The 18627-nt window shown below is 48.5% G+C and overlaps 1 long non-coding RNA gene across 2 annotated transcripts; it reads right to left on the minus strand.

Moving 5' to 3' along the window:
* Window positions 1-2526: 2526 nt before the first annotated feature.
* LOC147245925 (uncharacterized) lies at window positions 2527-18387 on the minus strand. Of its 2 annotated transcripts, none has more exons than XR_015109742.1 (4): window positions 18250-18387; window positions 18044-18131; window positions 14786-17292; window positions 2527-6592 (listed from the first exon to the last, which is right to left on the minus strand). It is a non-coding gene; the product is annotated as an uncharacterized LOC147245925 (long non-coding RNA). The 2 variants fall into 2 exon arrangements; XR_015109743.1 differs by lacking the exon at window positions 2527-6592 and adding an exon at window positions 9642-9753.
* Window positions 18388-18627: the final 240 nt, after the last annotated feature.

Below are 18627 nucleotides of genomic sequence, written 5' to 3' on the forward strand. Positions count from 1 at the left end.
TGTATGTGTGTAAGTATGTGTGTATGTATGTGTGTATATGTGTATGTATGTGTGCGTATATGTGTGTATGTATGTGTGTAAGTATATGTGTATGTATGTGTGCGTATATGTATGTATGTATGTATGTAAGTGTGTGTGTATGTGTGTGTATGTATGTGTGTGGATGTATGTGTGGATGTAAGTATGTGTGTATATGTGTGTAAGTATGTGTGTATGTGTGTATATATGTGTATGTGTGTAAGTATGTGTGTGTATGTATGTGTGTATGTGTGTATACGTGTGTATACGTGTGTAAGTATGTGTGTATATGAGTGTGTATGTGTGTATGTGTGTAAGTATGTGTGTATATGAGTGTGTATGTGTGTGTATGTGTATATGTGTGTAAGTATGTGTGTATGTGTGTATGTGTACGTGTATATGTGTGTAAATATGTGTATGTGTATGTTTGTATGAGTGTGTATGTGTGTAAAGAGGGGCTTCACCCAGGCAATTAGTGAAGTGCAAAACAAGCCCACTGGGCCCCGAGTTTCTGGATGAAAGGAAAAGCTTTCACCTTCCATCCTGATCGATCTGTGTGTTCACTGGTTGGCCGCATCCCACAGCAATTATCACATACACACACACACATATATAGACAGACATACACATACACAGACATACACACACATACACATACACACACACATTCACACACATACATACACACACACACATTCACACACACACATTCACACACACACATTCACACACACACACACACATACACACACACAGAAACACACACACACAGACATACACACACATACACACAAACACATACACAGACATACACACCCACACACATACACACACACATTCACACACAGACATACACACACACACATTCACACACACACAGAAACACACACACACACATACACACACACATTCACACACACACACAAACATACACACACATACACACAAACACATACACAGACATACACTCCCACACACACACATTCACACACACCCACACACACATTCACACACACCCACACACACATTCACACACACACACAGCATAGTCCTTGTTTGGGTCGAGGTACATTTGACCCCACCCTTGCCTTGCAAAGTCAAAGAAGCACCACCTTTAATGACTCCTCCCTTGTGTGGTGTGAGGTCATCACCTCACCAAAGCAACAAAGGCTCAGACATTCATGCTGATTTGACATTTTCATATTCATACACATCAGAGGTCCATGAACGTGTCAGTACTACTCAGTACTGGCAGTACCAGGGACCAGGGACCCCCCATGCTGGCCGGGGGCTCCCCCCCCCCCATAAGGCTCATCCTCGCCCCACCTGCCCGGACCGTAACCCGACTTTAGGGCTGCAGCCAGCAGAGTCCAAGACTACAGCTTTATTTGTAATAGATACAAACTTCGATGTAACTCTTAGTGTGTGTGTGTGTGTGTGTGTGTGTGTGTGTGTGTGTGTGTGTTGCGGTGGGGGTCCAAGCATGTGTGTCTCCAAGGTGAGGACACAGTGTTCATCAATCATGCTTTTAAGACCATTACCGTCTGCCTCTGGTCTCCTGGGAACATGTACGATTAGAGTCAGACACTCAAGGCTGAACATCCACCTTCACCTCCTGTGTGTGTGTGTGTGTGTGTGTGTGTGTGTGTGTGTGTGTGTGTGTGTGTGTGTTTGTGTGTGTGTGTTTGTGTGTGTGTGTGTGTGTTTGTGTGTGTGCGTGCGTGCGCGTGCGTGTGTGCGTGTGTGTGTGTGTGAGTGAGTGAGTGAGTGGAAACATCTGTTTCCTGGGTTACAGGTGCATTTCATTTGGCTCCTACCCAAATGTTCATGCTAGGTGTTCTTGCTCAGGAAGTTGATAACGTGAATCTGATCTGAGTGGAAGGTTGTGGGTGGAGCAGTGGTCCTCCCTGTGGCCCCCAGCAAGAAGGTTGTGGGTGGAGCAGTGGTCCTCCCTGTGGCCCCCAGCAAGAAGGTTGTGGGTGGAGCAGTGGTCCTCCCTGTGGCCCCCAACAAGAAGGTTGTGGGTGGAGCAGTGGTCCTCCCTGTGGCCCCCAACAAGAAGGTTGTGGGTGGAGCAGTGGTCCTCCCTGTGGCCCCCAGCAAGAAGGTTGTGGGTGGAGCAGTGGTCCTCCCTGTGGCCCCCAGCAAGAAGGTTGTGGGTGGAGCAGTGGTCCTCCCTGTGGCCCCCAGCAAGAAGGTTGTGGGTGGAGCCCCGGCTGCAGCACGGGGTCTTTCTGGGTGAGTCTCCATGTTCTCCCTGTTCCTGCTGGGTTCTCTCTGGTACTCCAGTTTCCTCCACAGTCCAAAGACATCAAGAGGGACCAGGTTAATCCAGACTCTAAATTGACCGTAGGCGTGGCTGGGAGAGCCAATGGTTGTCTGTCTCTATGTGTTGGCCCTGCCATGGACTGGTGACCTGTCCAGGGGGAAGGCTGCTGGGATAGGCTCCACCCCCACCACCCTCAACAGGAGGAGAGGGAGAAGATGGAGGGAGGGAGGGATGGAGGGAGGGATGGAATGATGGAGGAATGAATGGATGGATGATAGATGGATGAAAGGATGGATGGATGGATGATGGAGGGATGGATGGATGGATGGATGATAGATGATGAAAGGATGGATGGGTGGATGGAGGGATGGATGGATGGATGAGTTGGTGATGGATGGATGGAAGGATGGAGGGAAGGATGGAGGGAAGGATGGGTGATGGATGGGTGGATGGATGGATGGATGGCTGGAAGGATGGAGGGAGGGAGGGATGGATGGATGGAATGATGCAGGAAAGGATGGATGATGGATGGATGGAATGATGGAGGGAAGGATGGGTGATGGATGGGTGGATGGATGGATGGATGGAAGGATGGAGGGAAGGGTGGACGGATGAGTGGGTGATGGATGGATGGCAGGATGGAGGGTGGATGAATGGATGGATGGAGGGAGGGATGGATGATGGGTGGATGTAGGACTGATTTTAATGCTGGGAGTAGTTGAGGTGAGTACTGGGAGTAGTACTGACTGCAGTACTGGGAGTAGTAGAGGTGCGTATTGGGAGTAGTAGAGGTAAGTACTGACAGTAGTACTGATTGTAGTACTCTGAGTAGTACTGAGAGTCGTAGAGTTGAGTATGAGAATAGTACTGACTGCAATACTGGATTAGCATGGAGAGTAGTGGAGGTGAGTACTGGGGGTAGTAGAGGTGAGTACTGAGAGTAGTAATGTGACTACTTGGAGTAGTACTTACTGTAGTACTGGGAGTGGTAGAGTTTCGTACTGAGAGTCCTCGAGTTGAGTACTGAGAGTATCACTGACTGTAGTACTGGGAATAGTACTGAGAGTAGTAAAGGTGAGTACTCAGAGTATCACTGACTGTAGTACTGAGAGTAGTACTGAGAGTAGTAGAGGTGAGTACTCAGAGTATCGCTGACTGTAGTACTGGGAGTAGTACTAGGAGGGGTTGAGGTGAGCCCTTCTGGTGCCCCCCTAGTGACCCCTGCCTCTGGGGGATGTCAGATACACGGAGACGGTCAAGTGTCCTGGCGTGCTGTGGGCGGAGTTCCCCAGCTGTGTGGAGGTGATGCAACACGTGTCTCAGTCACGTGAACTGAGGACGTTCACGGCTGCTTTATTTTCACTCCTATTTTCTGGTTTCTCAGCTCTGCGGGCTCTCATTGCTCCTGCTGCTGAGCGGCGGCTCTTTCGAGGACGCCAGTGGGCTTTGACCTAGAATCAAACCAAGAGAAAAGCTGCAACAATCGATACTGTTTCTTCTGCATGGTCTTTGTTCTGTGTGACAGCGCGCTGGCAGTTGCAGCCGGTCGGCTTTACATAAATGTGGGTTCTGTGGTCTGGGAAACAAAGATGATGCTCGCTGGGATAAAAGAGCAGGGCTACGTGGGAGTGACCCCTGAGGCAGGAAGCAGAACTGTTCAATATGATGCTTCTGCTCAGAGCTTTACAGCCCATACCAGCCTGATCGGTGGCCTACATGCATGTGAGAGCCGCATCTCCAGGAGGAAATCCAGATGAAGTGAGCCCCGGAGAGGAAGCAGGTGTTCGCTGCTGCATTTCTGGGAAGATTAAGCAGAGTTAGGAAAGGAACCACCTACGAATTCATAACCAGTTCAAAATTTAATTCTTTTCCAACTGTCTCTCATTTTCTTGTGTTGTAGTTGCGTGTCGTCTCCGTGTTGAACTGTCCTTTACTGCCACTGCTGCAATCACCCCAGGACCAGTGGAGTATGTGTACTGCATGTACGAGACACCTCAGGGCCTCGCGTCATCCATAGCACTGAAGTATTTCTTATCACAGTGAAGAGAGTAAGGAGAAACCTCACCAGAGGTACTTCACATTCCAGCATGTGCTCAGGGTGCTGCCTACATTCTAGGACGCAATTGGAGCTAGCGCCTAAGTTGTTAGCAAATGAGACACATGGTGTGTCCCAAATCACATACTTTCATACTACATTCTTAAAATTCTGAGTATACTCAACTCAAAATGGATAAAAGTATGGGTAGTATGCGAAAATTGAGTATGCAAAAGTATCCGGATGCTGTACTCAACTCGGTCAAGATTCTGAGGATGCGACTGTGGTCCCTCGCTGCACTCATTTCATCGATAAAAATGGCGGCGGACAGCAGTGGTGAGAGTCGGTCCACAGTGACTTGTACAGAGTCGTCTTTACATTAAATAACGGGGACAAGTTTGAAATTCTGTGTGGACACGGATTTGAAAAAATAAAACCACTTGTCACCAACATGTTTTACTAAATAGATCCCACAAATAAACTCCAAATACCATTGACCTTCAGCCAACAGAAGGAGGACATTGCGTTGTTGGCGCCGATTGTGGCGTAACAAAGTGCGATTACCATTCATTTTGCTGTTTTACTGCTTCAAAAATTGACAAACGAGCGCAGGCAAAAGGCAGCGGTAATTAGCTGATGCTGATGCTGATGCTAGCCAGTCACAAATTGGTGTAGAAGAAGAAGACATTGTGTCGTTTCCTGTGAGTGCGCCGTGCGGCGGTGTGTGATTTGGGACAGCACTGCGCCCTCGAAATTCGTGCACTGCACGATGGAGTACATAGCATGACTGGTATACTTTATTTGAAAAATTTAAGAGTGCAGTATGGGAGTATGTGATTTGGGACACACCTGCAGTTTCATTGGTGCTACAAGCAGTGAGACATGACATCGCTGGTGTGAGCGAGTATTGCCGATAGATCCGGCTGAACGCCGACGGGACTGTAGTCAGGATTCACAGCTGCTTTCACCAAAGCATCCAAATGACAGAATTGCTCCTCCCACACCCTCATAGCCTCCTCCCACTCTCACTCTCACATGCTGAATACTTACCCTGAATATTACAGGTCTTTCAGTCACACAAACGTGCTTCTTACTCTCCTTCTAACATATATTTTAACCCAAATATTGATACATTTTTAACCTCTGCACATGCAGGTACTATTTGCAATAACATATGTAAGAAAAATGTGTGATTGTCTCAAGAAAGCAGGAGTCAGAGGAGGACCCGTGTGTGTGAGTGTCGTAGAAACTGCAGGTCACTCATCGCACTGTGATTGACTGAGCGGCTTCCTGTAATTTGCACCAGGCACAACGCCGATCATGTCCGTCCGTCCCACAGCTGCAAACTCACCAGCAGCGTTTCAGCTGTGGCGAGTTCAGCTAGTCAGGATTGTTAACTTGCTCCTGTTCCTGTTGGTCCTATTGGGTCCTTTTCTGTCTGCTCCTGCAATCAGGAGTTTGCGCCTTGTGTTTTATTTTGAAAAGTGACCATATCCACTATGACCCCTTGGGATGGTTTAGGCGGCAGAGTGGTGCAGTGGTAAGCACTGTCGCCCCTCCAACAAGAAGGTTCTGGGTTCAAGTCCTGGCTCAGGCACGGAGTCTTTATGTGTGAGTCTCCATGTTCTCCCCGTGCCTGTGTGGGTTCTCTCCAGTACTCCAGCTTCCTTCCACCGTCCAAGAAATGCAATTGGGGACGAGGCTGATTGAATACTCTAAATTGACCGTAGGTATGAATGAGAGTGTGAATGGTTGTTCGTCTCTGTATGTTGGCCCTGCGATGTCAGTTTTATTTATGCAGCGCCAAACCCCAACCAAAGTTCTGTCCTGACTCTGTCCAAGTAGCGCAGGTCCAGCACCTCCCTCCTTCAATGAACCTCCACCCAACAATTCTCCATCAGCAGCACATCCTGCAACAGCAGCCACCAGAACCTTCCTTTACCAGCAGGAAGGTGGAGCAGATCCAGGATCAGTGGGGACGGAGAGAGAGCAGGAGAGCAGGACAGAGACAAAGACAGAGAATGGAGGAGGACAGAGAGACAGAAGGAAAGAGAGGGACAGAGAGAGAGAGAAAGGAGGAGAGACTGATGGACAGAGACAAAGACAGAGAATGGAGGAAGACAGAGAGACAGAAGGAGAGAGAGGGACAGAGATAAAGAGAGAGAGAAAGGAGGAGAGACTAATGGACAGACAGGGACGGGAGCAGGTGGAGCTACAGGTGGCAGCTGGAGCCTCTTCAGGTCTGGAGCCTCCTCCAGCAGCACCAGGATCTGGGATGAGGGGAGAAGAAGAGGAGTTAGTAACACGTCTGAGGACAGGAGGAGGAGAGAGAAGCCCAGTGCATCATGGGAGATCCCAGCAGTCTGAGCCTACAGCAGCAGATCTAAGGGCCAGCCTAAGCAGTCCTGACTATAAGCCTGATCAACAAGGAGGTCTTAAGTCTGCTCTGAAACCTAGAGAGGGGGTCTGGGTCCTGGACTGAAACTGGGAGACGGTTCCACAGGAGGGGAGCCTGACAGCTGAAGGCTCTGGCTCCATTCTACTGTTAGAACTCTAGGAACCAGCAGGAACCCTGCATCCTGGGAGTGAAGGGTTCTAGCTGGATCATAGGGGACTAGGAGCTCTGTCAGGGATGAAGGAGCCTGACTGTTGAGGACTTTGATGTTAGAAGAAGAATTTTAAATTCTGTTCTGAATCTGACAGGGAGCCATGCAGAGAAGCCAGTCCAGGAGAGACCTGGTATCTGCTTCCAGTTCTAGTCAACACGCGGCAGTAGTGTTCTGGACCAGCTGGAGAGTTTTTAGGGACTTATTAGTCCAGCCTGGTAGGAGGGAGGTGCAGTAATCCAGCCTGGAAGTGACAAAAGCAGGGACTAGTTTTTCTGCATCTTCTTGAGCCAGGATGTGTCTGAGCTTAGTTGTCTTACTTGTGTCGTACAAGGAGCATCAGAACCAAGTGGCTTTATAGTGGACAGTCAAGGCTGGGTCAGGATGGACCCTCCTAATGTGCTGGAGACACAGAAAGGATCTGGAGGACTTCCAAATCCAGACTGTCTAAGTGGTGCTGGCTAACCAAGTGGACTGATGCTGATGGACCACCAACAGAAGAAGGTGATGGCGATAAATGGAGCATCCAAGAGACAGCAGCACCAGAGGAAGGAGTGCCAGGAGCTGGAGAGGTACCAGGAGGTGCAGCGGTACCAGTAGCTGGGGAGGTACCAGGAGCTGGAGAGTTACCAGGAGCTGGAGAGGTACCAAGAGCTGGAGAGGTACCAGGAGCTGTAGCGGTACCAGGAGCTGGAGAGGTACCAGGAGCTGGGAAGGTACCAGGAGCTAGGGAGGTACCAGGAGCTGGAGCGGTACCAAGAGCTGGAGAGGTACCAGGAGCTGTAGCGGTACCAGGAGCTGGAGAGGTACCAGGAGCTGGGAAGGTACCAGGAGCTAGGGAGGTACCAGGAGCTGGAGAGGTACCAGGAGCTGTAGCGGTACCAGGAGCTGGGGAGGTACCAGGAGCTGGAGAGGTACCAGGAGCTGGGGAGGTACCAGGAGCTGGAGAGGTACCAGGAGCTGTAGCGGTACCAGGAGCTGGGGAGGTACCAGGAGCTGGGGAGGTACCAGGAGCTGGGGAGGTACCAGGAGCTGGGGAGGTACCAGGAGCTGGAGAGGTACCAGGAGCTGAAGAGGAGCTGGAAGAGATGTGTGTGCACCCTAGCAGTGCGAAGATTCTTTTGCACTGCTAGGGTGTTTTGATGTCTGTTGATTGACAGCACTCGGAGGGGTGTGCTGTGGCTGTGTTTGATTGACAGCACCTGGCAGGTGTTGCATGGTGCAGACAAACTGTGAGGGGCAGACGTTGTGTTGTTAGCAGGGCTCCTGATGTCTAAAGCTTCTTTGGACCTGAGTGATATTTGGAGGTTCATTTACAAACTGCTTGCTAGCTCACCTGCTAACTTGTGTTAGCTGTGCACTCACATGATTTTGATGGGTTTGTGCACCTTCAAGTCCTGACCTGGTGATGGAGTGAAGATGTGCTGTGCTTCATTGCTTAGAGGAGCCCAAACCTCTCACCTTGGAGGGGTGAAAGACAATGCTGGGCTGTTGGCCAAAGCCAGACTCACATTTTGTTCTTAAAATGCAAAATAGTTTCAGGATGCCAAGTTCCCTTAATTACTTTGCTGTTGAGGTCAAGTTTGTTGGTGTGGAGGCATTGCTGTAAGGCATGTGAGGGGTGAAAGGTTCAAGGCAGCAAGCAGGTGAGGTGAACTGAGAAACCAAACAAAGACACAAGAACCAGGTGGAGAACATGAGGGAGAACAGGAGCAGACGGACAGCCAGAACATGGCCTGACAAGACACAGGTGAAGGACTCAAAAATGACAAAAAGACAAAGAGAGGGAGAGAAACAGGAAATGAGACCAGGACAACGTAACTGACAGCAACAGCCTCTCCTCTGGCTGGGTTCTGTGGTTCCTGCCCACCAGCTGAGTCCAGCTCATAAAGGTTCTTACAGAGTTCATGTTAAATGATACTGATGAGAACAGGGGTCACAGAGGGATGGAGGGACGACTGTTTCTGGACTCAAGAGAAGATAAAGTAACGTGACGTCAGAGGCTGCAAACGAGGTGCATCGATGGGCTGTGACTTCCTGTTTGTGCTTTAATGGAAGTGAACAAAGCACTGAGCTTCTGGCGACGGTCATGAACTCCAAAGATTGATTCATAACAAATTAAGTCACTGTGGTTCTCACTTACTTACTTTACTACTTTTGATTCTTCTAATCAATAAGTTGCAGTAACCTGTTCATCGTCATGCTCGTTTCAACTGGTTATTCACAGAGATTTATTTATTATTATAATTATATTGAATAACAGTTTTGATTGTCAGGCTCATACTTGAAGAAATTGTTAACTGATAGCTGATTGTTTTCCTGCTCTCCAATCAGTACCAGAATCAGAACTCTGGTATTGGCCAGGTTCATCTGGACCGTTGATGGCTCGGTTCTAGAGTTCAAACACTACAGGCTGATTTGAATGTTTATTTTTTGCTGTCTTGGCTTTTCCACGCGTTGTTGATTTACATGGTGTTTGGTTTCTTGTGGAAGAGAACGCCTCGGGGTGAAGACCACCTCCCTGTGTGGAGAGACCAAGGGCTCAGGGAAGCAGTTCATATTTCAGATGAGTGTGAACCTCAAACGCACAAGCAGCCGCCATGTGAGTGATGTCTCTATTCTCTGTACCCACCTGAACAGCCCCCCCCCCCCCCGACTGCTCTTGTGTCTAATTCTTCACAGTTGCAAGTGTGGCAGAAAAGGTCAGCGGCACCTCACTAACAGCCGGCTAGCCAAGGATAGCTTTTCTCCAGGGACCTTTGTGTTGATGCCCTGCTTGCACCGTCAGCTTTCTGTGTGCCACCACTCTCCATTTTGCTTTCCACCTACCACACACACACACACACACACACACACACACACACACACACACACATAAAAACACAGAATAACCACATCTATGACTATTATGTCTGTCCCTCTCAAACCAGGAGTGTATGTCAGAACGTGCTGATGGAAAGGAATATGTGTGTATTTATGTGTGAGCAGTGACGGAAGTTGTGAGTTGACCCCACTGGTCTCTTTGACGACACTGATAAATAAAAAGGTTGGGATCTGAATAATGAGGTTCACAGTGCTGCTGATGATCATCTCAATCAGAACATTTGATATCTGGCGGTTTTATCCAGCTGACACTGGTTACTGAGCCGCTGGCAGTTCTGGATGTACAGGCCGAGTCTAGCGCGTTAGCTTAGCAGCCCCAGCGTCTCATGGTTAACCACTCCAGAGACATTCCAGCCGGCAGCAAACCTCAACGTGATTCGCTCACAGAAACACTGAGACCAGAATATTTCCCCGCTGGGTGACATCAGCGATCGGGTCGACCATCCCGAGCCTACTAACAACGCTTGCTAGCAGGCTGTATATCAGCTACATTGGCGCCTTTGTGGTCCTGCCAGCTCCCCTTTACATGTCACTGGACACAGCAGAGCTTCCTGAGAGTTTCTATTCTTATGTCTGTTTCTGTTCCAGGACAGTTCTCAAGGAACCTTAACAGACCAGCGGTGGCGGTCTGGCTCTCTGAACATTGACAGGTCAACAATCACCAGACCAAGATGGACGCAACCTCATGCTGGTACTTCCAACAGGAGGAGTTGTTCTTTTACTCATTTTATGATTTAAACTGAATAAATAATTTAGTGTGTGTGTGTATGTATATGTGTGTATGTGTGTGTGTGTGTGCCTGAAATTGATTGTGTCAGTCTTCGATGTTGAAACCAACCAAACGTGACAGATTCATTTCAACAGAGAAAAACAAATCCCTGCTCAGCAGACACCTCCACTGTCTGACAAAATGCTTCTTGCTGCGTACAACACGATGGCCCGGAAGGGCGGGGGGTGTTACGTCAGGGAGGTCACGACACTACCAGGTGGGAATCAGCCAGTCAAGGATGTTGCTCATGACGACCAAAGGACGTAGATCAGTAACTGATTCGTATCACCTTCACGTGGAATAACAAGAACCAGCAGTCACAGTCTGACCCAAACAGCCCAGACCACAGCGGTCCATGGACATAGAGCCCAGCTCATCCATCACCTCCACCTTTTTTGGGGGACAGGGTCTGTTGATGAGTATTGTTGGCTTCCCTCAATGTTCTCCAGGTGTAGGAAAATATATTCCAAAGGTAGTTAGTCATGATAAAGGTACAGTAGAGACATCCATCCTCAGAGAGAGAGAGATTGAGAGTGTATGTGTGTGTGTGTGTGTGTGTGTGTGTGTGTGTGTGTGTGTGTGTGTGTGTGTGTGATTCGATGGGCCTTGCTTCTCTAACTCTACCATCTGTCAAAGACGTTGCCAGAAAATCCATATTGATAAATGTTTCCGTTGTTTCCCTTAAAGTTTGAGGCCTGTGGTAAATAGCAGGCTGAGGATGGAGGAGCTGGTAGCGGGGGGGGGGGGGGGGTGGATATCGACGCACGGCCCCCCAGGAGAGGAGCTATTGATCACATATTAAATGATGTGACCGCTAATGACTGTGTCCTTCTGACAGTCACAGATCACACCTACAACAACATGCAGGATGTTAATGAGGGCTGGACAGACCAGGCTGCAGGTCGTGTGAGTGTGTTTGTGATTGTGTGTGTGTGTGTGTGTGTGTGGGGGGGGGGGGGGGTCAGCTGCAGCTGTGAAGCAGACTCCACCCCTCCAATTTACACATAGACATGTTCTCAATTTAACACTTTTAGTCTGAGGCTAGCAGGTGGGGCTGGTGTGAGCCTGGGACTAGGACCTGGGGCGGGCGGGTGTCTGCTGTATGATGCTCCCAGCTTATCGGTGGTGTTTCCACTTGTTCATACGACAATGATTTCTGAGACTTCCCATCTGCTGTCTGTCTTAGCTGGGAGATGTGCTCATGAAGTTCTTCCTCCCTCAATCAACATAAAACTCACGCACTGGAGAGCCTGTCAGCACGTGGCCACCGGGGGGGGGGAGCTCAATTGGGCATCTCTGTACTCCTCCCCCTCCTTGTTTAGAACCTCTCCCCATATGTGATTATGAACCCATGAAGTACAAACTAAAGTGCGGTCCCGAGGGAGGAGGCACGGCTCGGTTAATAGGATTCTTCCTCCAACCAGATTAGAGTTATCAATTTGCCTGGTGTCAGATTAATGAGAGCTCGGATGATGATGGAGCTGAGAGGGTCGGCAGACTGGATCAAATTCAGCTAACACACACACACACATGAACACACAAACACAGACGCACACACAAACACAGACGCACACGCACAAACAAACAGACGCACACACACAAACAAACAAACAAACACGGACACAAACACACACGCGCACACTCTCAGAACCTCAGCAGGGATCTGCTTCCTGAAATTCTCTCTACATGTTCCCAGTGATTTCCCGGGGATTTCCTGGTGATTTTGCCAACGATTTCTTGGTGATTTCCCAGTGATTTCCCAATGATTTCCCAATGATTTCCCAGTAATTTCCCAATGATTTCCCAATGATTTCCCAGTGATTTTACTGGTGATTTCCTGGTGATTTCCCAATGATTTTACTGGAGATTTCCTGGTGATTTCCCAATGATTTTACCGGTGATTTCCTGGTGATTTCCCAATGATTTTACCGGTGATTTCCCAATGATTTTACCGGTGATTTCCCAGTGATTTCCCAATGATTTCCCAGTGATTTACCGGTGATTTCCCAGTGATTTCCCAGCGAATTCCCGGTGATTTCCCAATGATTTTACCGGTGATTTCCTGGTGATTTCCCAGTGATTTTACCGATGATTTCCCGGTGATTTCCCAGTGATTTCCCGGTGATTTCCCAGTGATTTCCCAGCGAATTCCCGGTGATTTCCCAATGATTTTACCGGTGATTTCCTGGTGATTTCCCAGTGATTTTACCGGTGATTTCCTGGTGATTTCCAAATGATTTTACCAGTGATTTCCCAGTGATTTCCCGGTGATTTCCCAGTGATTTCCCAGTGATTTTCCGATGATTTCCAGGTGATTTCCCAGGTGCCTGCTGACCACTGAGCTGCTTGTAGGTGAACTGCCTCGGCAAACATTGGGACTCTGTGGTCTCCAGTTTCTGGTCCTCTTAAATGACCCCGTCTTGTAAACATGGAACCAAATACATCAGTAGGCTGAGTGCTCTGAAACCAGGGGTTAGTTAAGCTACTCAATGGCGGCCGGGACATCAGGTGATCAGAACAGGATTGATCAAAGGCTGAAACGTGGAACTGATTGATAAAATACTGTCAAGAGTGTCTTGCTGCAGACATGCGAAACATTGGTGGCTACCAAGAGGAACATCACCATTGAAGAGTCTGTAGAGGAAAGTTGAGAGTGATAGAGTGGAGAGATGCCTCCGTCCATCCTGGCTGGTTTCTAGAGGGTGAAACTCTCCTCTGTTGTTGCTGTGGATGATGTCATCAACTCATCCACTCACCTCACCGTCTTCAACTTAATCGTCCGCATGAACTACTGTCTGGTTCTGAGTGAGAGAGAGAGTGAGAGATCCACTGAGGGGCGAGAGATACCATCTCCAGCTGAGAGAGCGAGAGGAGCAGCAGGGTTTGACAGCAGCAGAGACAGCATCTGTTTCAGAGCTCAGAGGCTCCGATGTGCTACATTCAAGCCAGGGAGACAGGTCACTACCCCCCACTCAGGAGGATGATGTCACACCAGACTGGTCCAAGAAGTTGGGCCATCAGTGATTGGATGCTCCTCCCCTGATATCCTTGAATAACCTATCCTTGGCCAAATGAAATGCACACAAGCACTGAGCCAAAACCAAGGAAGAGCATCATGTGCTTTGGTGGGCCGTCTAAGTTTAGATTACTTCAAGTCATTTTTATTTCAGAGGCAGTTGAGTAAAAATTGACCTCTCTTTTAAAATGAATGGTTAAATTGAAATTACATGACTTCCAGGGTTGGCCTCATTCCATCATCATCATCATCATCATCATCATCATCATCATCATCAGCGTTCCTCCCTGAGAGCTTCCGTGGTTTGATCACTCCTATGTTCTTGTTTTACTGAATGGGGTTTGCTGTTTGTGCTGCAGAGGCCCGTCAGGCTGTTTGATGACAGCACAAACGGACATTTGATGGCTTTGATCCTGCTTGCACATCCTGGGATAATACAGCTTTTAACCTCTTTCAATTGCAAATGTGCCTAAAGTCTTCCTCCATTTGCATATCATTAAGATTCATGAATGAACATTTCTATCTGCAAAGGCCAACCAGGGTTCATGATGCACTATGAGCCAAACCAGATTAAACCCTCGTACTCAGCTGGACAGAGAGAAATCCCAGAGGCTGTTTGACGTCTGCGGGCAGCCGCGAGCCGACTGAGGTTCTCCCCAGGTAGTGATTCATCCCAGCTCCTTCTCCTGCTGCAGGCAGGGACTCTTTGTCTGGAGGACACAAAAAGTGTCGCAGCTGGACTTGCTTGAACTGGAGGATGTTTCAGCTCTCATCCTAAATGCTTCTTCACTTCTCATGGGATCACGTATGCCTCAACGTGGCCGCTAAGGAGTGGCTGTGGCCTGAACGCTTCCTGCTTTTTGCTAATGGAATCACTGCTCATTTTAAGCTGGATCATTAGTCTGAGTAACAATAGTTCCTCTGAAAACTGTCCAAGTTCCTGCCTTGAAGCTGCAGGAGTCTGGACTTGGAGGCCCTGATGACAGTGGAAGTGACTGAACTTGCTGCGCTTTTTCTGACTGTGAAATAATGTGACGGAACCAACAGCAGCATAGCGTAGACAACATGCAGGCAATGTCAGACATACAGACACAGAGCAGCAGCAGTTGTGTGTGTGAGGGGCTGAAGACTGACCGTGCTGATTGGCACTGCAGTTTTCCAAGGCGGAGGTCATGTGGGAGGGACTCACCAGACTTGAGCAACACTTTGATGTGGCACCATCTCTTCCTGGGCTTCCTGAGGTCAAAGAGGGTCCTAATGGCCCCCAGCTACCACTGTGAGGTTTAGGTGTAGGTGTAGGAGCTGGAGTAGCTCCAGGTCCGGCTCTCCACTTCGTGGATGCGCTGAAGAATGGAACCAGGGGCAGTTTTGTGTGTTCGCTCTGCTGCACCGTTGCTGTTATGCAAAGACAAAGGAAAAGCTCTGGATCTATCAGGCAGTCTTGGTTCACAACCAAAAGATCAAGGTTGCCAGCACAAGCAGCAAATATGAGTTTCCCATTTCATCCTGGGCATCCGAGCAAACATTTTCGATGTTGAAGAGGCCCCCTGGCAGGTGTGAGCCTTCGCCTTCGTCTCCACTCTTCAAGCCGCAGTCCCTGAAGGTGACCCAGCAGCAGGAGTCAGTTGAAGACCACAACTTTGAATTCAACCTTTATTTAGTCCAAAGATGCAGAGAGTGGAGGGAAGCATCTCTCTGAATGCATTGTGTTCTGGTTGGGTTTACACTCTGGAGGCACATTTAGAGCTGCTGCCATGTTTCATGGTGACTCCGCATGTTAGTGTTGATTTGCTGCAAAACCCCAGAACAATGCAACGACCTTCACCAGACAGTGCATCATTTGTTTGTTTTGCCAAATCTTTTTTTGATATATCGATTCCTGCATCTTTGTCTGGTAATTTTTCAACTCAAATGAGTCCAGCTGTTGCTTTAATATTTTTAGCTTCATTCTACAGGGTGTTTCAGGGTAACAGAGTTTTACTTGAGTCTTTGAGTTGTACCACCTGTACCTGCTGGTCTTAAGGTTTGTTTTGATGAGTCACAAGCTAATCCCGACAATAAACGTGATGCTTCAACTTGAGCGCTCGTTTAATCTCTCTAAAAGCTCCTATCAACATTTCAAGCTCTTCAGTGTAATTCTCTCTGACAGCCAACAGCCACAGTAAGGAATACTGAAGGGTAAGTACATCATACGGAGTGTTTTCTCTGCTCCCAGCAGTGAAGCGTCAGTGTGGATCACCCGTTAACACCTGTCACCTACACACGAGGACCCAGGTTGCTTCCCATACAAGTAACAGCAGTGCGGGAACTCCTCTTGTAATCCCTGACATTATTATTCTTATATATTTTTGTAAATAAATGCGAAACTGCAGCCTAACCAAACATGTTGAGGAGCAGAACATGTCACGACTGCATGCGCCTCAACAGAACTTGAAACGCTGCACTCAGGATCTGTTGGTGATCATGACAAAAACTAATTGTATTCGTTGTTTAATCCTGCAAAAAAAAAAAGCAGAAGTGATGAAGAAACAACTTCCCGTGCGATGCAGTATAAACAGGAAGTGGTGCAACTAGCATCTGTAAACTTTCTGATGATTCTTCTTACGATTCTTAGTCCCCAAGCATCTCGGAATATTTGTGCAAAATATGACCAGAATTGGGCTGCACGGTGGTGCAGTGGTCAGCACTGTGGCCTCACAGCAAGAAGGTTCCGGGTTCGAGTCCCGGCTCGGGCACGGGATCTTTCTGGGTGAGTCTCCATGTTCTCCCCGTGTCTGCGTGGGTTCTCTCTGGTACTCCGGCTTCCTCCCACAGTCCAAAAACATGCAATTGGGGACGAGGCTGATTGATTCTCTAAATTGACCGTAGGTATGAATGTGAGTGTGAATGGTTGTCTGTCTCTATGTGTTGGCCCTGCGATGGACTGGCGACCTGTCCAGGGTGAACCCCGCCTCTCGCCCGTTGACGCTGGGATAGGCTCCAGCCCCCCCGCGACCCTTAATGTGTAGGAATAAGCGGAAGATGACGATGGATGGATGGATGACCAGAATTGACCACTAGGGAGCGCCACAACCAGAAGTAAATAACATCTTAGCGACATGCAGAGGTTCAACACACTGAGGGTCCAAAATTAAAATTACTTGTCTCAGGCCCTAGATGGCGCTTCAAAATTCCAACCGAAATTCATGCTAAGAGAATAAAACCAATATAAGGGTAAAAGTGTATTAGACATTTTGACAACTAGGTGGTGCTACAATCGCAGAAAAGGCATTCTAGCCAATAACTTTCACATGCAACAGAATCTGAAGTCCGATTGCTCCATATTCTCTGATTTGAGCTGAATCTGAGGACTTCTGCCCATATTTGCTTGTAAAATATTTTTTGCAAAAATGCTCAACACGTTTCAAACTCAACCTTTGCTCATACGATATAATATGAATATTAGCTCATGTAAACATGATGGGAAGATATTTCTCGAGTCCTGCACTGTGCCGTCATGTCGGAAGGAAAGAGAAACTGAACCTCCATTGTCTTTTAGTGCAGTGCTGAAGTTTACTGGCCTGATACATGAGGAAGCAATGATCTCTGGGGTAGTGCACTGATGGCCACCAGATCTGAGCACTGCATGCGGCAGGCTCCTCATGTTCCTGGGAACCTCCGGGCTCCTCATGCCCATGTCGCTCTGACACAGCATCTCTACAAGGAAAAGATGAGATATTTCTGAAGTCGGGTCACATTTGCCACTGACAGTGATGATGCTGGTTGGCAGAGTTCTTGCTCAGAGCAAAGAATCTGAACTACTCCTTTTACACAAGGCGGGAACAGGCTGAGTGCCAGCATGCATCCCAGCGGTGAACACGATGGGTTCCATCTGAGCGATCTATGAGATTAATTTTATTGTTTCTCCACGAATGTCCAGGGGGCATCTACACCTCCACCTGTCCGGCAAACAAGACTTGTGTCTTTTTTTGGTGCATCAGAATGCTTGTGTAGTGTCATCAGCAGGTTGGTATTTGAGCTTGTGATCTTGCGTCTCCTGAGAGAGGAGCAGGGCTGGATTTTTAGAGGTAACACAAAGTTACGAGGCTATGAAAGCCCCCAGTTGGAGGTGGAGGAATCTCACTATATAACACCAAATCAGCCAGTATTAAAAACATCTGTTTGGCCCCAGCCGTTCCCTCTATCGTATTCCTGACTCTCCCACTGCTTATGGGAGGCCTGAAATTAGATTGTCCTGCATTCCAGGGAAGAGGCCTTCAACACGCAGGACACTGGAGACTGCTGGAAATCAGCAGTGCTGTGAAAACCGCCGTCTCAGACTGACGGGGCTCAAAATGCCTTTTGTTCCCCCAGCCTCCCCTGAGCTGCTCTGCAGTCTCACAAAATCTTCCTCCCTTGTTTCTAGAAGCAGTGAACAACAGAAATCAGGTTCTGGATCTGTACGTACCTGGTTTCACCTGGTTCCAGTTGGATGGATGTGGACAGTCATGGAGAACAAACCCCCAACATCTGGTCAACAGCACGTGGAGAGTCATCTACATGGAATGAAGAAAGGCAACAATCCAGTGTGTACAAAGTAGAAACTGAGGAAGCAGGAACAGAGGGAGGAGGGACGTGTTCTATTCCTCCCTGCCTGGCCTGCATGTGTCATACCTCCACCCACAACATTCTTCAGTACAAGTTCCTATCGCCTCACACAGGGTTCACACTGGTGCAGCGGGGAACCTGGCCCCCGGGCCCAGCACAATTCCAGACATCACCCGCCTCGTCACCAGGTTTCCAAGATTCCACTTCTCACTCATAGTTCAGCTGCATTATCAGTTGTGTATGGTCATGTGACTTTCCTCCACATCAGCGCCGCCAGCTGCTGCACTCGCTGGCAGTTCAGATTGATCTTTGTCAGGGGCGAGGAAGTGTGCATTGTTTCAGAGACAGACAGTCCATTTATTTGAAGCCCTGCACAGAGGGTAGATTTAAAGGCACCCTCTGTGTGTATGTGTGTGTGTGTGTGTGTGTGTGTGTGTGTGTGTG

This window comes from Aulostomus chinensis, chromosome 17, assembly GCF_037954235.1.
Source record: "Aulostomus chinensis isolate RoL2024-O1b breed Wild chromosome 17, RoL_Achi_v1.0, whole genome shotgun sequence".
NCBI classification, from domain to species: Eukaryota; Metazoa; Chordata; class Actinopteri; order Syngnathiformes; family Aulostomidae; genus Aulostomus; species Aulostomus chinensis.